The sequence below is a fragment of the Lolium rigidum genome, chromosome 6 (genome assembly GCF_022539505.1).
Source record: "Lolium rigidum isolate FL_2022 chromosome 6, APGP_CSIRO_Lrig_0.1, whole genome shotgun sequence".
Lineage (NCBI taxonomy): Eukaryota > Viridiplantae > Streptophyta > Magnoliopsida > Poales > Poaceae > Lolium > Lolium rigidum.
Genome location: NC_061513.1, coordinates 275,862,765 through 275,889,451, shown reverse-complemented (window position 1 = coordinate 275,889,451; position 26,687 = coordinate 275,862,765).

Below are 26,687 nucleotides of genomic sequence, written 5' to 3'. Positions count from 1 at the left end.
CTCCTCTTCGGACTTCTGGAAGCTTCGTGGCAAAATAGGACCCTGGGCGTTGATTTCGTCCAATTCCAAGAATATTTCGTTACTAGGATTTCTGAAACCAAAAACAGCAGAAAACAGCAACTGGCACTTCGGCATCTTGTTAATAGGTTAGTTCCAGAAAATGCACGAATATGACATAAAGTGTGCATAAAACATGTAGATAACATCAATAATGTGGCATGGAACATAAGAAATTATCGATACGTTGGAGACGTATCACATGCCAGTCATGAAGGATGCAAACATTCGGCTTGTCCTTTACAATTGAAATCTTCAACTGCCTGAAAAACCATAACCAGCTTTCGGTGTTCTCACTCTCCACGAAAGCAAAAGCGAGTGGCACGATTTGATTGTTTCCGTCCATTCCAATGGCGGTCAAGATTTGACCCTTGTACTGACCGGTCAGAAACGTGCCGTCGACACATAACACGGGTCGACAGTGTCTGAATGATTCGATGCATACACCGAACGAGAAATAGACTCTATGCAGAACCCTGTAAGATGGGGACTCCGGCAAAAACAAGTCCTGGATGTTCACATATGTGCCTGGATTCCTCGCCTGCAGCGTCTGCAGCAAACGAACAACAGCGTCGTATGCGTCTCGAAACGAACCAAACCTCATCTCCATCGCCCTCTGCTTAGCCCTCCAAGCCTTGCCATAAGAAATGGTGTAAAAATGATGCTTCTTAACATTCTTCTGTATGGCGTTTACTCTCATGGCTTGCCCTTCCACTATTTCAGTGTACAGCAGCCGGGCTATGAGATTAGACGACAGGTTGCAATGATCATTGCGGATACTTACAAGCTCACAACTGTGCGGCACAAAGTCGCTCACACGCCATATTGTGTCATACTTAGGAACATACCCATGCACCCTTCCGGGACAATTGATGTCCACACATTCCATCGTCGGGTATTTTCCGGATGACACGGTTGTTCTCAGCCTCCTCTGGCTCGCCATTGCCCACTTAATTATTGCATCCTGCATATGTCGCTTCGACGGAAACATGGCCCCTACGGCGAGATTGTTCTGATGATACTCCCAGTTAGAATCAAGGCCATCATTGATTGTCATCGCAGACGAAAAGTTGTGATTCCATCTACCAGGAATAGGCACCTCCTCCCCATCATCAGACTCATCGGAATCATCATCATCAGTTTCACCTTCTGTATCTTCCTCTTCCATCTGATTCTGCCTGTATCCATTTTCTTCGTCACCATCAACCTCACCGTCTTCTCCTGTGTAACCATCACCCTGGCCACTATAAACATCTTCCGCATGGCTGCTCTGTTCAGGCTCGTAACCACCGCCACCGCCGGGTGCTTGACTGCTCTGGCCTGATTCGTAACCACCTCCTCCACTGTAACCGCCTTCAGGAGGCGCTACCTCCTTCGCCACCGGAAGAACTAATGCCATAGGGTTAGTTCCTCTCCTTTCAGATCCTTTTAACCAGCTCACCCACTTAGAGGAATCATCTACAGGCCTCAAATACCACAAAATGTTTGATACCGACTTAGTCCATAATGCATGCACACCCACTGTGTGCACTTCAGGATTAAGCCCGAAACATTCTGTCAACCAATCCTTCACCTGCTCAATTGTCCATGTTCTAGGAGCAGTCATATTCATCTCTACATATTTGAACTCACTCAGATCAACTCCCATTTCATTTGATCGGACACTACCCATACCATAGTAAAATACTATCTTCACTACATCTGTCATCTTTGCTCACCTAAAAAAAAATTCGTCCGCATCAACTACTAATACCAGCCCACATAAATACACTAACACTAAAACCAGCCTACATTAACCTACACAGTTAACACTAATATGCAAAGATTAGGGTTTACCCTTGTAGCTTGAGCAGCCTCTCCAACAGCAGCAGCACGAACAGCACGCAGCAGCTCAGCACCACCAGCAATACACAGCAGCAGCTCAGCCCCTTACACCAGCATCAACCTCCACCACTTCATCACCATTGCTGCTAAACAGCACCACCAAACTCCTCCAAACTCTAACCCATCTGTAGATCGGGCTTCCCTCAACTAATACCAGCAAAATGGTGAAGTTTTATTGGCTAAATCAGTGAGGATCTGAGAAAAACGAAGTTTTTCGAGCTCTTCTCGTGTGCAGCCGACGAACAGCCAAAGAAAGAAGAAAATAGGAAGGAAGAAGAAAGAGATTCGCGTGGCCGGGAGCGTCTGCGCGCCGCGCCGAAGAAAGGAGATGGCATGCACGGTCGGCCTGCTATCGACCGATCGGCCTGCTAGTGGCCGACAAACGCTGGTCGGCCTGTCCCCCGTCTGCGCAGCCTGCAGTCGGCCAGCTGCTGGCCGATCGGCCCGCTGCTGACCGGTCGGTCAGCTAGTGTCCGACCAGGTCACACTTTCCAAATTTTTTGAAAACGCGCGCTATTACTGCACTTAAATAAAATATTCGTATTATTTAAAAAAAAATCGCCATGTCCTAGCAGGTCAGATTTCATAGGTCCATCTTCCTGGCGTTTACAAATTACTCTCTTGAAGGCCAACTAATAGTTCTTATTGACGCCGGTTCTTTGTTGAACTAACATGGCACACATATGTTCTCGCATGATAGTTTCTCTGGTTCAAACCTTCTGTCCGGATATATAAGTCATGCATATAAACTTCTATGCCAAAATTTAGTATTGTATTATGTTTCTCTCTTACGTATAACACTGTCACCAGCAAGCTAGCTAGGTTCATGTTGCCACAAGGTATGTGCAAAGGATTTTTTATTCTGACCGATTTCTTTTACTAGGTACTAAGATATTGTACAATCAGAATAATACACATGGTAGCTGTTACGGAATTTCCACTACATTTACAGAATGAACGATCAGATACGTGTTGTTCAAGCTTCTCATAAATTATGAGAAAGGCATTATAAAGCTTTACAATTTTTACTATGGTTGGGGAATTTAGGAACCCTTGACGCTAGTTAATCGTACGGTGAAAAAATCAGTAGTACTGAAAATAACTCGAAATTAAGTACTGGAAAGTACTGATAAGTACTGAAATTATTCATTTATTTTAATTTAATAGAAGGGTAGTTACGAGTTTCACGTTCAGATGCCATCCTTCCTCAGACTTCACCCTCCCCTCATCGCCGCTCCATCCCGTCGCACCATGGAAGCAGCGGCCACCCTTTAGGCTAAGTCGTGGTATATATTGATTTATTAGATGTGCAAAATATTATACTATTTCGTAGCTGCTGCTATAATGTCTTACTAAAATTCATTGACTTTATAGCTGCTAATAATATATCACTCTATGTATTTTTATACTTGTTCACATCTGTTTTGCTTTTGCTTGATGTCTAGGTAGTATTCAGTAGTAGGTTCAAAGGCATGTGCGCAGATTCTCTATCATTTTGTGTTGCGCTTATTAAAGCTCAAACAATTACTAATGAAGCAGTCCACTAGTAGAAAAATGAGCATCCATCTAAGCCTTTAGTACCGGTTCGTTAAGGCCCTTTTATACCGGTTCGTGTTACAAACCGGCATGAAAGGGTTTGAGCCCATTTTCCAGGCGGAGGTGGGGCCAGGGCTGCACCTTTAGTACCGGTTCATCTAAGGAACTGGTACTAAAGGGTCCATGCCTATATCAGCGCGCGCCGCCCCGCCCGAGCTCCCTGCATCTCATTTCCTTCTCATCCTCTCTCACATTTCCAAATATTTTGCACCTCTCACACTCCAATAATCTTCATTTTTCTCCACCATTTTAACAAGATTAACGGCATACATCTATCCAAGGGTTAGCAATATCATCCTTCCTTCCGGCGTTTCTAATTTAGCTCATTTCTTTGGTAGTTTTAACTCATACTATTTTTCTAGTGCAAGCAAGGTGTTCGATGAAATGCCTAAGTTAGTGATTTTATTTTTTTTATATTCAATTTGAGCTGAAATTATGGTATGTTTTGTAGGTTTTAATTAGTATCATCCCCGTCCTTACCGCCGTCGATCGCCAGCGTCGTCCCCTAGCCGGCACGGTACCACCTCGGTGAGCCCCTCTTCTTTTTTATAAAAACAATTAGTTTTATGTGATGAACTTGAATATTAATTAAGTTGGTCACTCATATATCCACGAGGTTGTGTACTTAATGATTTTTGATATACATATAAAATGCAGATGAGTCGACAATGGATGTACGGTGACCGGTGCCATCCCGAGTTCATTAATGGCATGCATTATTTTCTCAACGTGGCTGAGGCAAACAGGCGGTCGAATGGTTTCATGTATTGTCCATGTAGTTCCTGTAAGAATATGAAGGATTACTCTACCTCGAAGACCCTTCACGTCCACCTGCTGGAGAACGGTTTCATTCCCACCTATAATTGTTGGACCAAGCACGGAGAAAGAGGGGTTATACTGGAAGGCAACGAAGAAGTAGAGGATAGTGACAACTATCCCTTATTCACTGAAGACGGTGATAGTACAATGGGGGAAGACGAAGCTGAAGAAGAGCCCATTTTTGATGAGCCGATTTTTGATGACCCGGATGACGATTTGGGTTGGGCCATTCTTGATGCGAAGATGAACTGCAGAAATGAAAAGGAGAGGTTGAAGTTGGAGAAAATGTTAGAGGATCACAACAAACTGTTGTACCCAAATTGCGAAAATGGTCAGAAAAAGCTGGGTACCACGCTGGAATTGTTGCAGTGGAAGGCAGAGAATGGTACTTCTGACAAGGGATTTGAAAAGTTGCTGAAAATAATAAAGAAGATGCTTCCAGGGGAGAATGTATTGTCCTCTAGCACGTACGAAGCAAAGAAGGTTGTCTGCCCTCTAGGATTAGAGGTGCAGAAGATACATGCATGCATCAATGACTGCATCCTCTACCGCGGGGAGTACGAGAATTGGAATGCATGCCCGGTATGTAGTGCATTGAGGTATAAGATCAGGCGAGATGACCCTGGCGATGTTGAGGGCGAGTGCACCCCCAGGAAGAGGGTTCCTGCGAAGGTGATGTGGTATGCTCCTATAATACCACGGTTGAAACGTTTGTTGCAGAACAAAGAGCATGCCAAGTTGTTGCGATGGCACAAAGAGGACCGTAAGAAAGATGTGATGCTGAGACACCCCGCTGACGGGTCGCAGTGGAGAAAAATTGACAGAGAGTTCAAGTCATTTTCAGATGCAAGGAACTTAAGATTTGGTCTAAGTACAGATGGCTTTAATCCTTTCGAGGAGCAGAGCTCCAGTCATAGCACCTGGCCAGTGACTCTATGTATCTATAACCTTCCTCCTTGGTTGTGCATGAAGCGGAAGTTCATTATGATGCCAGTTGCTCATCCAGGGCCCGAAGCAACCCGGCAACGACATTGATGTGTACCCGAGGCCATTGGTTGAAGAACTTTTAGAGTTGTGGCGTGACGAAGGTGTACCTGTGTGGGATGAGCACGAACAAAAGGAATTTAACCTACGAGCGTTGTTATTTGTAACCATCAATGATTGGCCTACTCTTGGTAACATTTAGGGCAGTCAAACAAGGGATACAATGCATGCACACACTATTTAGGTGAGACTAACAGTAATTATTTGGGAAACAAGAATGTGTACCTGGGGCATCGTCGATTTCTTCCAAAACAACATCACGTAAGAAAGAGAGGAAAGCATTTCGGAGGTCAGGAAGATAACCGAACGAAGCCTACCAGCCCTACTGGATATGGTCAAGGATTTAAAAGTGATCTTTGGAAAGGGTCCCGGCGGACAATCTGTTCCGCATGATGTTGACGGACACGTACCCATGTGGAAGAAGAAGTCGATATTTTGGGAGCTACCCTACTGGAAATTCTTAGAGGTTCACTCGCAATCGACGTGATGCATGTGACGAAAAATCTTTGCGTGAACCTCGCTAAACTTCTTGGGCGTGTATGGGAAGACAAAAGATACACCGGATGCACGACAGACCAAGCAAAGTATCCACGAAGGAAACAACCTGAATCCGGAGAAGTATCAAGGTCCCGCTGCCTACGCTCTTACCAAAGAGGAGAAGGAGATCTTTTTTGAAGTCCCGAGTAGCATCAAGGTCCCGTATGGCTTCTCGTCGAATATAAAGGGAATAATAAACATGTCGGAGAAAAAGTTTCAAAACCTAAAGTCTCATGACCGCCACGTGATTATGACACAATTACTTCCGGTTGCATTGAGGGGGCTTCGCCGAAAATGTTCGAGTACCCATTGTGAAGCTATGTGCGTTCCTCAATGCAATTTCTCGGAGGTGATCAATCCACTTACTCTACAAAATTTACGGAAGGATGTGGTCCAATGTCTAGTCAGCTTCGAGTTGGTGTTCCCACCATCCTTCTTCAATATTATGACACATCTCCTAGTTCACCCGGTCGAAGAGATTGGCGTTCTTGGTCCCGTATTTCTACAAAACATGTTCCCCTTTGAGAGATTCATGGGAGTCTTAAAGAAGTACGTTCATAACCGTGCTAGGCCGAAGGAAGCATCTCCAAGGGCTATGGAACGGAGGAGGTCATTGAGTTTTGTGTTGACTTTATTCCCGACCTTAAGCCGATCGGTGTTCCCGAATCGCGCTATGAGGGGAGAATGCGTGGAAAAGGCACGCTAGGAAAGAAATCAGCAACGTGTATGGACGGACATTCTTTCACTCAAGCACACTACACAGCTTCTACATAATTCCATCTTGGTGGCTCCGTACAAAGAGGAACACAAGGATATCTTACGCTCTAAATACCGGAGCAACGTGAAGATTGGATTGATGGAGAACACATGAAGACTTTCGGCAGTTATTTGCAAACACGTCTCATGAATGTCACCGATGACGAGCAACTGTACTTGTTGGCTAAGCAACCATCTTCTACTATATCGACTTTTCAAGGGTACGAGATTAATGGGAACACATTTTACACTTTCGCCCAAGACAAAAAGAGCACCAACCAAAACAGTGGTGTCCGCTTTGATGCAGAAGATGGCAATGGGAACAAGGTCACATATTATGGGTACATAGAGGAGATATGGGAACTTGACTATGGACCTAATTTCAAGGTCCCTTTGTTCCGGTGCAAATGGTTCAACCTGAAAGACGGGTACAGTGTAGACCCACAGTACGGAATGACTACAGTGGATTTCAAGAATCTAGGGTACGACACCGAACGATTCGTCCTAGCCAGTGAAGTGGCTCAGGTTTTTTATGTGAAGGATATGTCTAGCAAACCGAAAAAAAGAAAAGAAAGGCAAGAGGACACATCACACGATGAGCCAAAGCGGCACATAGTTCTTTCAGGAAAAAGAAACATTGTGGGAGTAGAGGACAAGACAGACATGTCAGAAGATTATAATAAGTTTGACGATATTCCACCCTTCAAGGTAGAAATTGACCCAAGCATCATCTTAAACAATGAAGATTGTCCATGGTTGCGTCGCAAGAAGAAGAAAGGGAAACAGACGAAGAAAACTCGGAAGACTAGCTAGCTACATATAGGGATCATAACTTGTGTATCTCAATATGGAAATCACTTTTGTGTAATGATATTACTCGTATGTAAGATATTAACAATGGAGATGGTTGGCTTGTTTTACTAGTTAAGTAGCTTTCACGGGCTTGCAGGGAAATTTTTCCGAGGCGGAACTTCCGAATATGCCATATATAGGGCATGTGCACCAAGGGCATATTCGACAAGTTCCGCCACGGGAGATTTCCCAACCCTTTCCCTAACATTGTTAGAGGAGATGGAGTCTTTCACGGGCTTGCAGGGAAATTTTTCCGAGGCGGAACTTCCGAAGATGCCATAGGGCGTGTGCACCAAGGGCATCTTCGACAAGTTCCGCCACGGGAGATTTCCCAACCCTTTCCCCAACATTGTTAGAGGAGATGGAGTCTTTCATGGGCTTGCAGGGAAATTTTTCCGAGGCGGAACTCCCGAAGATGCCATAGGGCGTGTGCACCAAGGGCATCTTCGACAAGTTCCGCCACGGGAGACTTTCCTCAATCCATGTGATGATCCTCCATCCATGTTGGCTTGTTGAGCTGCTTCCCATGGCGTATCGATGCTCCTTTTATAGGCACGGCACCGCTTCTACTTTGTCTTCTTCTTCCTTCCACAGGGCGTCGTGCACTACATACTTTATCTCATCGAGCAGGGCGTCCTTATCATGCCGATAGCTTTAGTACCGGTTGCACCCACCAACCGGTACTAAAGGTTACCCACGCATCCTTATCCCACCGACAGGGCGTCGTGCGCTACATACTTTATCTCATCGAGCAGGGTGTCCTTATCCTGCCGACAGCTTTAGTACCGGTTGCACCCACCAACCGGTACTAAAGGTTACCCACGCGTCCTTATCCCACCGACAGTTTTGTTACATAACAGAAAAACACCTTTAGTACCGGTTGCACTCACCAACCGGTACTAAAGGTTTGCCTCTGTCTTCCCGCCTATTTTCTTCCCGCGCTTTCCACCGGTTCCCGCCTCTGTCTTCCCGCCATTTTTTCACTATATATATGTAGGCTTGGCCACCATTTACATATCACATCCAGACTCATATCTGCAAACCTCATCATTCTCTCCCATGGCTTCCATCGTATCTCTAACCCCCCGGGAGGCGAAGGCGCATTGCGCCTCGAACTACCCCTGCCCGCCAGGCTACCGCGTCCCGACCGGCTGGTTGCTAAGCATCGGAGGCGTACCGGTCCCTCCAGTCCCTCTAGGTGTGGCGCGCGAGATGGCCATCACGAACCACTACTACTTCGAGCTCACGCCAGAGCAGCGGAGGAATCCCCAGTGGCATCCCGACTACAACCCGACTTGGGAAAGCTTCTTCATCAATCGGCAAGAGAGGGCGCTTGCCAGGCAGGAGGAGGGCGGCCCGCCTCCTTCGAACTTCAACGAGGCCGGCCGTAAGCTGTGGTGGCGCGGCCGGACTCTCCAGGGCGTCATGGCCTACCGTGGCCCCCACCTGCACTACCCTCAATCCCAGCCCACGCGTGCTCTCCCGCCGAGGTTCGACTACCGCGACCCCGATGCCAGCGACGATGATGACGGCGACTACGACGACTATAGTGGCGACTACTATAGGGCTAGGCACGAGTATGGCTGAATGACTCCAACAGTCAAATCTGGCACTGTATCTTAATTTTCAGTTTAGCTATGTACTTTTATTTCGAGTTCAATCGTAATAAAATTTTATTCCCGCCCTTTCTTTCCCGCATTTTTTCTCCCGTGCGGCGTCGTGGTGGGAAAGTTTCCCGCGCGACGTCGTACGTGGCGGGAAAGTTTACCGCGCGGACGGCGTCGTGGCGGGAGTAAAGAATAGAAATAGAAAATATATAGAAAAGAATTAGAAAAAGAATTAGAAAATATATAGAAAAGAAATAGAAAATAAATATAAAAAAGTTTAAAGAAAAAAATAGAAAAGAAAACAAACGGAAAAAGAAAAAGAAATAGAAAACAAATAGAAAAGAAAAGAAATAGAAAATAAAAAGAAAAGAAAAGAAACACAAAAGAAAAGAAAAAGAAACAGAAAAGAAAGAAGAAACAGAAAAGAAAAAAATTAATAGAAAAGAAATAGAAAAGAAATATAAAAAAGGATATAGAAAAGAAATAGAAAAGAAAACAAACGGAAATAGATAAAGAAATAGAAAACAAATAGAAAAGAAAAGAAATAGAAAATAAAAAGAAAAGAAAAGAAACATAAAAGAAAAGAAAAATAAACACAAAAGAAAAAATAAACAGAAAAGAAAAAAGAAATAGAAAAGAAACAGCAAAAGAAAAGAAAACGATAAAAGAAAAAAGAAAACAAAAAAAAACCCTTTGGTACCGGTTGGTACCACCAACCGGTACGAAAGACCTTTCGTACCGGTTGGTGGTACCAACCGGTACCAAAGGGGTTCCCCTCTGTTACACTTAGCCGCGCGGGCAAAAAATCCCCAATTCTCAGCCGCATTTCTTCGCCCTTCGTCCACGCCGTCGCGCACCACGCCATCGCGCCGCCGTCGGACGTCCACGCCGTCGCGCACACCACGCCGTCGCCGCCGTCCGTCGTCAGCACCACTTCGTCGCCGTTGCCGTCGTCCGCGCGCAGCACCTGCAGGTACCTCCCCTCCCTCCGCCTCTCCTCCCTCCGCCTCGGCGCCGGCAGGTACCTCTCCTCCCTCCGCCTCGGCGCCGGCTCGCTGGTGCGCCGCTCCCTCCTTGTCCTGCCCCTCGCCCGCGGCCGCCTAGGTCCCCTGCAACGGAGCCACGCCGATGCTGGTGCGCCGCTCCCTCCGCCTCGGCGCCGGCCAGGTCACGCCCGCAGGGTGTTCGACCCAATGCCTACGGGCGCGGGCGGCGCGTTCTGGAGCGCCTCGTCGCCGTTCTGGAGCGCCTCGCTGCTGCAGGGACTTGGCGCGTGTGGGTGGCACGAGCGGGATGCGTGCGAGGCTTGGCTGGTGGAGTTCGTGCGCTGGACGTACGTGGGCTGGCGGGAGGATGAGGCGGCGTGGAGCGCGCTACTGCGGGGCTCACGGGCGTGCGCGCGCGGCGTGCTCGCGGGCGTGCGGCATCGGGCGTGGCGCGAGGAGCTGCACGCCGGCTCGCGGCGGGCGAGGCTGCTCGTGGAGGCGTTGCAGGCGCGGGGACGCAGCTCGCGTGAGCGGTCGGCGGGTGGAATCCAGGCGCTGACCTCGGAGCGGCTCGAGCTGAGCCACCGCGCGCTGCTCTGCCGCGGTGGTCGGCGCGGGAGCAGCAGGGTGGCGTGGGCGTGCTGGCGGCCCTGCGTGTGATCGAGAGCGGAAACAGCGGGAGGGCCCTGCGTGCGATGAGCTGCTGTGCTTGGCCGGGGTAGATCGAGCGCGGGCGCGGTGGGCTTGCTGCGGGCACTGCGCGCGATGCTGTAGCTGGGCAAGTGGTGGCGTGCGAGGGTGGCGCTGAGGTGGGCGGCCGGCCGGCGGTAGGGAGTGTTGACGCGGGCTCGCGGTGGCGCTCGAAGATGTGCGGAGCTCGGGTCGAGCGGCGGCGGCGGGTGGGGCCGAGTGAGGCGCTAGGGTGAATAAGAGAAGGTAGAGAAGAGGGTGGCGGCGGCAGGTGAGGGAACGATGGAAGGCACTAGTCTTTTGCCAATTGCTCGTTGATGGAGAGCAAAGTGCTAATAATGTGTTGTAGTATCAAGAGAAGAGACACAGAGAAGTAACTAAATCCATCATCCTTTTGTGCTCGAAAAAATAGAAACGAATCCATTGAGAGAAGAGCGAGAGGAGGAGGGGGAACACCATGTCCGTGGCCGGGGCGGTCCGTTAGGGTTATATGATCATGACATGATGAATGAAATACAATTGCTTTATTAATTTTGTAGTGACATTGAGGTATGGAGGACGGCACCTTCGTCCGAGATGAGGAGGGGGAAGAAGCGGTGCATAAATTGATCTATGAGAGTGCCCGTGGTCCGGAACCCGATGGAGATGACAACGAGTTCCTAGACTTTCTGAATGATTTCGGCGAGGGACTTGAGTCTGAACAAATAAGAAGAGACAACGGAGTGTCCATCACAAACTCCGGGGAGGTGTATATCTATGTATCAATTAGTCTATGTTCATCCCTAGATGCATTCATTTATTTGTATTGCACTTATTAACGAATAATTTTTTCTTTTAGCCTTCTGGATCATCGAGCAAGTCTGTTAGAACAAAACGAGGCCCGATGCGGGTGCTAAAGGGCGAGGGCAGGTTAGCCCTCACGGGATTCAAGGCTAATGGTGAACCAGAGCATCCCAAAGAGTTTTTCCACAAATTTACAAGTCAAGCCGGAGTTGTTGTTAGGGACCATGTACCGATCAGCATTCAAGAGTGGCATCAGCCGAAGAATGCGGAGAGTGGTGCTACTTATGTCAACCACATGATGAAAAATTTCCTTTGGGACACGCTACTGACAAAGTTCAGCCTACCGGAAGACATGACGGAAGGCCAGAAGAATAAAGTCAAGGAATGGACATGGAAGAAGATGGCCATACAATTCCAGACCTGGAAGAAAAATTTATGGGACAAATATAAGAATGAAGATCCAGTATTCGATGATAATATAGTGAAGATAAAAGATCACAGGCCCGCATTTAAGGAGTATAAGCAATCGTCTACTTTTGTGTCCCGATCGAAGAAAAATACCGAAAATGCTTCAAAGAAGAAACTTCCGCATCATTTGGGGTCAGGTGGCTACAAGAGTGCCATTCCGAAGTGGACAGCGTTTGAGAATAAACTGATGAATGCAGGAATCACTCCACGGACATGGGACCGGCCCGAACGGTCCAAGTTCTGGTTGTTCGCTCATGGGGCAGGGTTGGACCCAAAGACAGGGCTGATCGTTGCGAAGGGAAAATGGAAGGAAAAAAATTGAGGCAATTGTACCGAAGCTTGTAGATGCAATTGAAAAGGTCAGAAAGGGAGAGTACATTCCCGATCGAGAGAATGACGAGCTGACACTCGCACTGGGGAACCCTGAACACGTTGGACGGGTACGAGCTCGCCCAGGTCTCACCATGAAGGAAGCGTGGCTGGACAGCGCTGACACTTATAGAAGCCGTTCGCGAAAGAAGAAGGACGCTGACACATTAACGGAATTGTTAAATAGGGTGGAGGCTCTTGAGAAAAATCAGAGGCCACCTGATCAGCCGCTGTTTCTACAGGATCCACAAGCCAATGCTGCCCCATCTCAGCGAAGAAGCAGTGTCGGTTCCTCGCATCTTGACGGATGTGGAGGAAGCTACCCCGTGGATTATGTCACGGAGAAGATAGATTGCGAGCTACATATGTTATTCAGGACCGCGTCCGTTAAGGTGGCGGTTGGCTATGTGTACCCAAGTGAAGATGGAGCAATGCACCATCATATGCCCATTCCACCTGGCTGTGTTCGTGTCGGGGTGGATGAAGTTGTTCCGGGTTTTGAAACAGTGGAGCTTCATATTCCTAGAGGTGAAGATGAGAGGACACTGGCCGATGTCAAGCACGGTTTCGCCCTATGGCCGAAGAAGTACGTCATCCTTTTGCAAAGGCAACCGACTCCTCCACATGAGCATCAAAGGCCCTCGACTCCTCCTCCTAGCAGTCCACATGAGCAGCAAAGTCCACACCTACCTGAGAGGGACCCCAGCGTGAGTTCACCACCTCGAGATCGTCCGTGTAAGACAGCGCCCGTTAAGCGGAACGGTACGCCGCCTAGGAAGAAAGCTAGAAAGGAGAAACAACTACCGCCTACTGAGAAGTTACCTTGGGAAAAAACTCCCGAGGAAAACCAGGAAGCCGTTGACTCCCAGCTGAGGACCTTTTTTGCACCGAAAGTGCCAGAGATACCTTTTCAGAAGACACTAGATCCGGTGAAAGTTGTGCGTACTGTTGAGAATCTATATGACCCTGTACCATCGCCGCCATCTGACTAGACGTTATATTGTAAGGTCGTATGACGATATGATGCAGGCGAAAAAACCCTCTACCAGCTCGGGTATCAAGGAGATAAAAGGGATACACCAAGTCTACCAGCTCGGACAACAACCCGTTCAATCGCGCCCCCTCTCAAGGTGTTTGACAAGAAGGCCATTCAAAGTTCTCGGCAATACACCGATTACCCCTTAGCTGAAGTACAATATCAATTTCTTCAAGGGAAAGATTTGGTCGAGAATATCAGGAAGCTACCAACAAGAATGCATAACTTGCATACGTGGTACGGTGTTGCTACAAAGGGAGGGATCGAGACTATCATGGTGCGAGTTAAGGAAGAGCACTACTTCCAAGAATACTCGTGAACGTTGACTTCGCCGAACTCTTCCAGCTTATACAATCTTCGGGCCCTCGACAAATCTATCATCGATTGCTATTGTCCGTAAGTGATTTATTTATATAATTTGAGAAGTCTTTAGCTCAGCTCCTTCATTATCTCGCAAATTATAATCTTTTGTGCGCTATGTTATGCAGATCGAAGATGCTCGAATGCAAAAGGGATGTAATCACGGACATTGGGTTCATTGACCCGGACACAATGCATGTCAGGACCATAGAAGAACCCCTCTATAACAGGGATACACCGGAGGCTTTGCTAAGGTTTTTGAAGCGACAACGTGACAAAAAGATAATACTTTGTCCTTACAACTTCCAGTGAGTGTTACTCTCTTATAACACATTCTATTTTTCTCACCATATGTTAAAATATTAACTGATGACTTATATATATGACACTACATATTTAAACGTGCGTAGGTTTCACTTTATTCTTCTCGTCATTAAAATGTACGAAGGAGAAGTTGAAGTCTTTGACTCACTAACCAAAGAGCCTATACTATACAAGTCTTGTTTTCTTATGCTCAAAAGGTAATTCAAATTCTTATCGGTTTTTTTGTGAATTTCCTGATATCAACTGATTGATAACTCTTTTGTGCATTTTCTTTTGTCGGGCAGCGTATGGGAAACATTCATCAAGGAAGATCAGTCCTTTCAATGGGCACCGAAGCTGATATGGCGTGCGAACAAAGTAAGTAATAGTTACCTAGGTCCACACACCTTTATCATACTTGATTATTGTTTGACTCGATTATATTCTTGTACAGAAATGCGCGAAACAACCAGAGGGGACTGATCTACGTGGATACTACGTTTGCGAGTACATCCACTGAATTGTCAGCGAGAGAGCGAATAATGAAAGAAATAGAGAGGTACGAAAACAATATTCACAAATTTATTTTGTTACCATAAGTTCTGCTGAGTTTCACAAATGTATTCATTTGTATCTTATTCTTTTACAGTTGAGAAGAAAGCGGGAGAAGCTCTCAACCGAGGAGCGCTTCAAAGCAATTGGCGAGGAATTGGCGGGATTTTTCCTTCGGGAAGTCATACCACCATCCGGAGAGTTCCACTATGCATAAAGATCTTCTCCCGCTCCTCGATTGCTTTGTGTATATATAGTTCGACTCAGAGTGTACCACTATGGTACATGTAATAGATAGTATGCCTCGGCGAGTACCACTACGCACGAAGATCGATCTTCATGCATGTATTACTTTATTCTGGTGCATCGACTTGATATGCATCGAAGAGTACTAATTATGCAATTACATGTGTGTTATATTATTTGCATCACCTTGATCTTCATGTACTACGTAAACCCAAACGCGTTTCTGGTGCATCGACGTGATACAAAACGCACCGATACCCCTAAACCCCTGCAAAAACCCTAAACCATGAATTCTCTGCCGCGGCAGAGATTCATGTATATTTCCTGCCGCGGTAGCCAACCTTTGGTACCGGTTTGTAATACAAACCGGTACCAAAGCTCCCTCGCCGTGCGCTCTCCTGGGCGCCCACGTGGAGGCGCCATTAATACCGGTTCGTAAGGAACCGGTACGAAAGGGGGGGGGGGGCTTTTGTGCCGGATCTTTTATACCGGTTGGAAAACCGGTGCAAATGGCCCTTACGAACCGGTATCCAGGAGTAAATTCAGCTATGCTTACATCCTGGGTTAGGCTAAGAAGCAAAATTAACCTCTGAATTATTATAGTGTTACTTCTATCGTCTTGGAGCACATTTCGGCTTTGGGATATTAATAATATTGTGGTACTTTCTAATTTACTTTTCTGACTATTTCTGATTCATGCCGGGTACAAGTCATGTTCATTTTAATGCTTCTTGTTTACCTACAAGTAATCAAGTCTATGGTATATGAGTTGTGTTTTTAAATCTGTGGTGGATTTAGAAAATGAAGCACTCTCTTCAGACCTTGAAAGACTATAGGTAGCTCACGTTGACTGTTTTGAATACTAATATCCTGCAACCTGAATAACAGTAGGTATGTAGCCCATTAGATCAATGGTACTAAACAAAAACTATACCTGGTTTTACTATGCACAAAATTCACTACTAGGAAAAAGCCTATAGCTGCAAATCTTATTGCCGGCGCACAAAAACCCATGCCCGCCGGTGCTAAATACTACCGGCGCGCCTTGTTTCGGCCGCGCCGGTGATGACCCAATACCGACGGCGCAGGAGGAGTTTAGTGCGCCGGGGGTAAGGGTGAACCAGGTCAGTACCGAAACTGAAAATCAAGGCCACCTTACTGCCGGCGCACCACCATGTATGTGCGCTGGTGGTAATCAACTACCACCGGCGCGGGAGGAGTTTCACTAGTAGGAAAATCCTTATAGGCGGAGCTTAGTTCTGTGGCGCACCACTAAAAATGCGCCACAAAATATTATTTTGTGGCGCACCATTCTGGGTGCGCCACAGAAATAGCTTAATTTTGTGGCGCACGCTTCGGTAGTGCGCCACAGAAACTATGTGGGGCCCACATCCTGCCACCACCAATTATTACTGTAGGTATTTCTGTGGCGCACATGTCGTGCTGCGCCACAGAAATAACTCTTTCTGTGGCGCACGTGCTTCGGTGCGCCACAGAAGTAGTTGATTCTGTGGCGCACCTGCTCGGGTGCGCCACAGAATTAAGGGACTTATATCATCTCGCCCGTGCCCTCCCCCGCCTGTTCACCTCTCCCCTCTCCCGAGCCCCTCCCCTCTCCCCTCTCCCCTCTCCTCCGTGGTCGCCTGGATCCGCCGCCGCCGCCTTCCTCCGTGGTCGCCTGGATCCTCCATGGTCGTCGCCATCGCCGTCGCCGCCGCCTTCCTCCGCGAGGGGCGCATGCCGCCGCGGTCCTCCCATCCCCGCCACCTGCAGCACAAGCTGCCCCTACGGCGAGGAGGGGCCGCCGCGAGGAGGGGCCGCCGTCGCGGCAAGGTGGAGGAGCCGCCGCCTCCTCCTCCTCCTCCACCCCTGCCGTCATCTTCAACTCGTCCTCCACCCCTGTCATCGGTGCTCTCTCTCCCTCCCCTCCTCTCCCTCTTAATTCCTCCTCCGCTGCCCCTATGGCTTGTGTTTGCAAGCTCCGGTGATCATTCGATCACCAATTGGTTGATAATTACTTACCGCTTTCTCTATCTATGCATGTTGCTTGATATACTCGTGTTGTTGCTTGATTTGTATAGCTTCTCACCATGTACTGGTGGTTGCTTATGCTTTGAAAAGCATATGAATGGATGTATGATGCTTGCCAAGCATCCCCGTTGCCTAGCGAGTTGACTAATTCATTTATCTGTGAAACTTTATCTTGTTAATGTAGATAATTGAGATGAACTACTTTGCAGTAATGATTCTATTACTGTATTTACTTAAGCTAGATGGATGCCAACTATTGTTGGGGACCCTAACTTCATTTTGAATCCTGTTGGGTAATGATAAGTGTGTAGGCTTGGTGGTTTGGATGGTTTGGTGGTTGAATTGGCCTTTGCGATCATGAACTGGCTGGCTTGGTAAATCATCCGGGATGGTTTCCTTCCTAGTTCCATTTGGAAGATGCTACTATTCAATTGGTTGGCATAACCATGGTGACTTGAGTTGGTCAAATTCCTGGTCCTTGCCATTTGTACCAGGATTCACTTGGTCTATGATTAAATGATGACCAAACATTGTTATTCCACCCTATGTGCTTGTGTTTGACATGGTTGTTGCTATGTCTCTGTACATATTTACTTGATGGATTCTTGTGAGCTTATGGTATGCTACTATGCTACTGGTGGGCTTGTATACATACATATTTGTAGTTGCTCTTGGTTGGCCTAAGAATGCTCCCTGGCCAGATGCTTGATGTCTTGGCTCAGCCAATGATGTAAAGGCTGAGGCAAAAACTTGGATAAGAACAGATACTAAAATGTGTGATTTAAATGGAATGCTTATGATGGTATACTAAAATAGAGATATCCACAGTAGGGGATCATGTAAATGAATGCCACTGTGGTATCCTTTGAAGAAAATGGGAAGTTTCGATGGTTTAAAAGACTAGGTGATGCTAGGTTATTAAGTTGGCTGTCAAGGTTGGTTTTATCCGGTTAACTTGGATAGGCTATGTGTTCTTGCTTACTTATGCATATCCATCTCTACTGGATTGACTAGCTCGGGCTTGGCCTCTCTCTTGCCGACATCACTTGGTTACTACCAAGTGATGAATAATCCCTTATGGTACCCCAGCTTTGTTTTGAACTCAACTGAGTAATGATAAATTTCTATTTCTTGTTGGCTTTGATGAAAATAGAGATATCCACAGTAGGGGATTGATGTCTACGCCCCCTCCTTTTCCTGTAGACAGTGTTGGGCCTCCAAGAGCAGAGGTTTGTAGAACAGCAGCAAGTTTCCCTTAAGTGGATCACCCAAGGTTTATCGAACTCAGGGAGGAAGAGGTCAAAGATATCCCTCTCATGCAACCCTGCAACCACAAAGCAAGAAGTCTCTTGTGTCCCCAACACACCTAATAGGTGCACTAGTTCGGCGAAGAGATAGTGAAATGCAGGTGGTATGAATATATATGAGCAGTAGCAACGGTGCCGAGAAAATAGCTTGCTGGCGTGTAGTTGATGGTGGTAGTATTGCAGCAGTAGTAACACAAGTAAAACGAGTAAACAAGCAGCGATAGCAGTATTTAGGAACAAGGCCTAGGGATCATACTTTCACTAGTGGACACTCTCAACTTTGATCACATAACAGAATAGATAAATGCATACTCTATACTCTTGTTGGATGATGAACACATTGCGTAGGATTACACGAACCCTCAATGCCGGAGTTAACAAGCTCCACAATTCAATGTTCATATTTAAATAACCTTAGAGTGCATGAAAGATCAATTCGACTAAACCAAGTACTAACATAGCATGCACACTGTCACCTTCATGCTTATGTAGGAGGAATAGTACACATCAATACTATCATAGCAATAGTTAACTTCATAATCTACAAGAGATCATAATCATAGCATAAACCAAGTACTAACACGGATGCACACACTGTCACCATTACACCGTGTAGGAGGAATAGAACTACTTTAATAACATTGCTAGAGTAGCACATAGATAAATTGTGATACAAAACACATTGCAATCATAAAGAGATATAAATAAGCACTTCACTATGCTCTTCATAACAGTTGAATAAGTATTCCGTGAAATATAGCCTAAGAGACCCACACGGTGCACACACTGTCACCTTTACACACGTGGGACAAGGAGTCTCCGGAGATCACATAAGTAAAATTCACTTGACTAGCATAATGACATCTAGATTACAAGCATCATCATATGAATCTCAATCATGTAAAGCAGCTCATGAGATTATTGTATTGAAGTACATAGGAGAGAGATGAACCACATAGCTACCGGTACAGCCCCGAGCCTCGATGGAGAACTACTCCTCCTCATGGGAGCAGCGGCGGTGATGAAGATGGCGGTGGAGATGGCAGCGGTGTCGATGGAGAAGCCTTCCGGGGGCACTTCCCCGTTCCGGCGGCGTGCCGGAACGGAGACTCCTGTCCCCCGGATCTTGTCTTCGCGATGGCGGCGGCTGCGGAAGGTTTCGTGGGTTTCGTCGAACGCATCAGGGTTTTCGTGACGGAGGCTTTAAATAGGCGAAGAGGCGGCGCGGGAGGGTCGAAGGGGTGCCCACACCATAGGGTGGCGTGGGCCCCCCCTGGCCGCGCCGGCCTAGGGTTTGGTGGGCCTGTGCCCCCTCCCTGGTGGTTCTCGTGTGTTCTGGATGCTTCCGGGAAAAATAGGAACCTGGGCGTTGATTTCGTCCGATTCCGAGAATATTTCGTTACTAGGATTTCTGAAACCAAAAACAGCAGAAAACAGGAACTGGCACTTCGGCATCTTGTTAATAGGTTAGTTCCAGAAAATGCACGAATATGACATAAAGTGTGCATAAAACATGTAGATAACATCAATAATGTGGCATGGAACATAAGAAATTATCGATACGTCGGAGACGTATCAGCATCCCCAAGCTTAGTTCTGCTCGTCCCGAGCAGGTAAAACGATAACACAGATAATTTCTGGAGTGACATGCCATCATAACCTTGATCATACTATTTGTAAAGCATATGTAGTGAATGCAGCGATCAAAACAATGGTAATGACATGAGTAAACAACTGAATCATAAAGCAAAGACTTTTCATGAATAGTATTTTCAAGACAAGCATCAATAAGTCTTGCATAAGAGTTAACTCATAAAGCAATAATTCAAAGTAGAGGCATTGAAGCAACACAAAGGAAGATTAAGTTTCAGCGGTTGCTTTGAACTTATAACATGTATATCTCATGGATAATTGTCAATGTAGAGTAATATAAGAAGTGCAATAAGCAAGTATGTAGGAATCAATGCACAGTTCACACAAGTGTTTGCTTCTTGAGGTGGAGAGAAATAGGTGAACTGACTCAACATTGAAAGTAAAAGAATTGTCCTTCAAAGAGGAAAGCATCGATTGCTATATTTGTGCTAGAGCTTTGATGTTGAAAACATGAAACAATTTTGTCAACGGTAGTAATAAAGCATATGTATCATGTAAATTATATCTTACAAGTTGCAAGCCTCATGCATAGTATACTAATAGTGTCCGCACCTTGTCCTAATTAGCTTGGACTACCGGATCATCACAATGCACATGTTTTAACCAAGTGTCACAAAGGGGTACCTCTATGCCGCCTGTACAAAGGTCTAAGGAGAAAGCTCGCATTGGATTTCTTGCTATTGATTATTCTCAACTTAGACATCCATACCGGGACAACATAGACAACAGATAATGGACTCCTCTTTTATGCATAAGCATGTAACAACAATTAATAATTTTCTCATTTGAGATTGAGGATATATGTCCAAAACTCGAAACTTCCACCATGGATCATGGCTTTAGTTAGCGGCCCAATGTTCTTCTCTAACAATATGCATGCTCAACCATAAGGTGGTAGATCGCTCTTACTTCGGACAAGACGAACATGCATAGCAACTCACATGAAATTCAACAAAGAATAGTTGATGGCGTCCCCAGAAACATGGTTATCGCACAACAAGCAACTTAATAAGAGATAAAGTGCATAAGTACATATTCAATACCACAATAGTTTTTAAGCTATTCGTCCCATGAGCTATATATTGTAAAGGTGAATGATGGAATTTTAAAGGTAGCACTCAAGCAATTTACTTTGGAATGGCGGAAAATACCATGTAGTAGGTAGGTATGGTGGACACAAATGGCATAGTGGTTGGCTCAAGTATTTTGGATGTATGAGAAGTATTCCCTCTCGATACAAGGTTTAGGCTAGCAAGGCTTATATGAAACAAACACAAGGATGAACCGGTGCAGCAAAACTCACATAAAAGACATATTGAAAACATTATAAGACTCTACACCGTCTTCCTTGTTGTTCAAACTCAATACTAGAAATTATCTAGACCTTAGAGAAACCAAATATGCAAACCAAATTTTAGCATGCTCTATGTATTTCTTCATTAATGGGTGCAAAGCATATGATGCAAGAGCTTAAACATGAGGACAACAATTGCCAAGTATCACATTACCCAAGACATTTATAGCAATTACTACATGTATCATTTTCCAATTCCAACCATATAACAATTTAACGAAGAAGAAACTTCGCCATGAATACTATGAGTAGAAACTAAGGACATACTTGTCCATATGCTACAGCGGAGCGTGTCTCTCTCCCATAAAGTGAATGCTAGGATCCATTTTATTCAAACAAAACAAAAACAAAAACAAACCGACGCTCCAAGCAAAGCACATAAGATGTGATGGAATAAAAATATAGTTTCGGGGAGGAACCTGATAATGTTGTCGATGAAGAAGGGGATGCCTTGGGCATCCCCAAGCTTAGATGCTTGAGTCTTCTTGAAATATGCAGGGATGAACCACCGGGGCATCCCCAAGCTTAGACTCTTCACTCTTCTTGATCATAGTATATCATCCTCCTCTCTTGACCCTTGAAAACTTCCTCCACACCAAACTCGAGACAACTCATTAGAGGGTTAGTGCACAATAAAAATTAACATGTTCAGAGGTGACACAATCATTCTTAACACTTCTGGACATTGCATAAAGCTACTGGACATTAATGGATCAAAGAAATTCATCCAACATAGCAAAAGAGGCAATGCGAAATAAAAGGCAGAATCTGTCAAAACAGAACAGTTCGTATTGACGAATTTTAAAATGGCACCAGACTTGCTCAAATGAAAATGCCCAAATTGAATGAAAGTTGCGTACATATCTGAGGATCACGCACGTAAATTGGCATATTTTTCTGAGCTACCTACAGAGAGGCAGGTCGGAATTCGTGACAGCAAAGAAATCTAAAACTGCGCAGTAATCCAAATCTAGTATGAACTTTACTATCAAAGACTTTACTTGGCACAACAAAACACAAAACTAAGATAAGGAGAGGTTGCTACAGTAGTAAACAACTTCCAAGACACAAAATAAAACAAAGTACTGTAGCAAAATAACACATGGGTTATCTCCCAAGAAGTTCTTTCTTTATAGCCATTAAGATGGGCTCAGCAGTTTGGGTGATGCACTCGCAAGAAATAGTATTTGAAGCAAAAGAGAGCATCAAGAAGAAAATCCAAAACACATTTAAGTCTAACATGCTTCCTATGAAAAGGAACCTTGTACACAAATAAATTCATGAAGAGCAAAATGACAAGATCAGGAAGATAAAACAAGTGTAGCTTCAAAAATTTCAGCACATAGAGAGGCATTTTAGTAACATGAAAATTTCTACAACCATATTTTCCTCTCTCATAATAACTTTCACTAGCAACATCAGCAAACTCAACAATATAACCATCACATAAAGCATTCTTATCATGAGTCTCATGCATAAAATTATTACTCTCCACATAAGCATAATCAATTTTATTAGTAGTTGTAGTGGGAGCAAATTCAACAAAGTAGCTATCATTATTATTCTCATCAAGTGTAGGAGGCATAGTATTATCATCATAAAAATTACTCTCCATAGTAGGCGGCACTAAAAGACCAATATCATTATAATCATCATAAATAGGAGGCAAAGTATCATCAAAGAAAATTTTCTCCTCAATGCTTGGGGGACTAAAAAGATCATGAAAACCAGCTTCCCCAAGCTTAGAACTTTCTATATTATTATCAACAATGGTGTTCAAAGCGTTCATACTAATATTACTACCAGCATGCAAATAAGATTCCATAGGTTTTTTAATTTTCGCATCAAACAATCCATGTTTTAAATCAGGAAATAGAATAAGAAGATCATTCTTGTCCATTATGCCAAACTAGTGTAAACAAGAAACAAAAAGATGCAATTGCAGGATCTAAAGGAAATAGCTTCGAGTACTTACGGCGCCGGAGAATAGCTTAGTAGCCGAGATCCGGAGTGTGAGTACCTTTTACCTTTCCTCCCCGGCAACGGCGCCGGAAAATAGCTTGATGTCTACGCCCCCTCCTTTTCCCGTAGACAGTGTTGGGCCTCCAAGAGCGAGAGGTTTGTAGAACAGCAGCAAGTTTCCCTTAAGTGGATCACCCAAGGTTTATCGAACTCAGGGAGGAAGAGGTCAAAGATATCCCTCTCATGCAACCCTGCAACCACAAAGCAAGAAGTCTCTTGTGTCCCCAACACACCTAATAGGTGCACTAGTTCGGCGAAGAGATAGTGAAATGCAGGTGGTATGAATATATATGAGCAGTAGCAACGGTGCCAGAAAATAGCTTGCTGGCGTGTAGTTGATGGTGGTAGTATTGCAGCAGTAGTAACACAGTAAAACAGTAAACAAGCAGCGATAGCAGTATTTAGGAACAAGGCCTAGGGATCATACTTTCACTAGTGGACACTCTCAACTTTGATCACATAACAGAATAGATAAATGCATACTCTACACTCTTGTTGGATGATGAACACATTGCGTAGGATTACACGAACCCTCAATGCCGGAGTTAACAAGCTCCACAATTCAATGTTCATATTTAAATAACCTTAGAGTGCATGAAAGATCAATTCGACTAAACCAAGTACTAACATAGCATGCACACTTGTCACCTTCATGCTTATGTAGGAGGAATACTACACATCAATACTATCATAGCAATAGTTAACTTCATAATCTACAAGAGATCATAATCATAGCATAAACCAAGTACTAACACGGATGCACACACTTGTCACCATTACACCGTGTAGGAGGAATAGAACTACTTTAATAACATTGCTAGAGTAGCACATAGATAAATTGTGATACAAAACACATTGCAATCATAAAGAGATATAAATAAGCACTTCACTATGCTCTTCATAACAGTGAATAAGTATTCTGTGAAATATAGCCTAAGAGACCCACACGGTGCACACACTCGTCACCTTTACACACGTGGGACAAGGAGTCTCCGGAGATCACATAAGTAAAATTCACTTGACTAGCATAATGACATCTAGATTACAAGCATCATCATATGAATCTCAATCATGTAAAGCAGCTCATGAGATTATTGTATTGAAGTACATAGGAGAGAGATGAACCACATAGCTACCGGTACAGCCCCATGCCTCAATGGAGAACTACTCCCTCCTCATGGGAGCAGCAGTGGTGATGAAGATGGCGGTGGAGATGGCAGCGGTGTCGATGGATAAGCCTTCCGGGGGCACTTCCCCGTTCCGGCGGCGTGCCGGAACAGAGACTCTGTCCCCCGGATCTTGGCTTCGCGATGGCGGCGGCTCGGAAGGTTTCGTGGGTTTCGTCGAACGTATCAGGGTTTTCGCGACGGAGGCTTTAAATAGGCGAAGAGGCGGCGCAGGAGGGTCGAAGGGGTGCCCACACCATATGGTGGCGCGGGCCCCCCTGGCCGCGCCGGCCTAGGGTTTGGTGGGCCTGTGCCCCCTCCCTGGTGGTTCTCGTGTGTTCTGGATGCTTCCGGGCAAAATAGGAACCTGGGCGTTGATTTCGTCCGATTCCGAGAATATTTTGTTACTAGGATTTCTGAAACCAAAAACAGCAGAAAACAGGAACTGGCACTTCGGCATCTTGTTAATAGGTTAGTTCCAGAAAATGCACGAATATGACATAAAGTGTGCATAAAACATGTAGATAACATAAATAATGTGGCATGGAACATAAGAAATTATCGATACGTCGGAGACGTATCAGGGATCATGTAAATGAATGCCACTGTGGTATCATTTGAAGAAAATGGACTGTTTATGATGGTTTAAAAGGCTATGTGGTGCTAGGTGATTCAGTTGGCTACCAAGACTTGTCTCATCTGGTTAGCTAGGATATGCTATGTGTTCTTGCTTGTTTAGGCATATCTATCACTTCTTCGGATTTACTGGTTCTTGATTGGCCTCTCTTTTGCCAGCATCACTTGGTCTATATACCAAGTGATGAATAATCCCTTTGGAGCATCTGCTCCATGCATGCTATGTGTGTTTGAGCATCTTGACTTATGTCACCATGGTTGCTGGTTTGTTGGTATTTTTGTACTTGCCGATGATTAGATGGTTGGTCGATATCACTCGTACACTCGGGGGTGGAGCAAGTGAGGCTTGGTGTGATGGCACGAATATCAATATCTTGTGCATCCTACCTGGCCTCACTTACTCCATCCCTGGATGTTAATATTTGTTTCGACCAACAAAGTATGAGGCATTCCACTTAGTTCATACTAGCTACTTCTTAATTGCAATGGCCTTTCTTCCATTTTAGTGCCGATGATTAAATTGTTTGGTCACTTGTACACTCTGGGGTGGGGCCAGTGAGCCTGGTGCGATGGCACAAATATCAATCTCTTGTGCATCCTACCTGGCCTCACTGACCCCATCCCGGAATGTTAATATATCTTTCGACCAACAAATTATGAGGCATATGATATCTAGTTGAGATACCACTTGGCTCTTTCTTCCATTTTAGTGCCGATGATTAGAATGTGTGGTCACCTATACGCCGCAATATACTTTGTAGACGAGCCCCCCTTTCCCTGGCCGCTGTTCCGTGAACGAGTCCTTGACGAGACAACAACGCCGACATGCCTCTCCGGTGCAGCACCACTTTTCTTCTCTCGCCGTCCAGTACGTGAACGGTCTTTGCATCGAGGACTCGTTCACTGGACAGCGAGGGACTGCCGTGGTTCTGCGCCGGAGATGCAGATCGGCGTTGTTGTGTCGTCAAGCACCCGTTGACGGAACGCCGACCGGGGAAAGGGGGCCCTTCTACAAACTATACGGCGGTGTATACTGCAACTATGGTTTCTGACCATAGTATTTGTGTTGACCAACAATGTATGAGGCACTTATTCCATTTTGTCATTCCATTTGCTTTGAGATTTTCAAAATGCCGATGATTAAAATGTTTGTTCACTGTACACTCAGGGGTGGCGTAAGTGAGCCTGGTAAGATAGCACAAATATCAATCTCTTATGCATCCTACCTGGCCTCGCTTACACCATCCCTGAACGTTAATATTTGTGTTGACCAACAATGTATGAGGCACTTATTCCATTTTGTCATTCCATTTGCTTTGAGATTTTCAAAATGCCGATGATTAAAATGTTTGGTCACCGTACACTTGGGGGTGGCGTAAGTGAGCTCGGTAAGATAGCACAAATATCAATCTCTTGTGCATCGGACTTGGTCTCACTTACGCCATCCCTGAATGTTAATATTTGTGTTGACCAACAATGTATGAGGCACTTATTCCGTTTTGTCATTCCATTTGCTTTGAGATTTTCAAAATGCCGATGATTAAAATGTTTGGTCACCGTACACTCGGGAGCG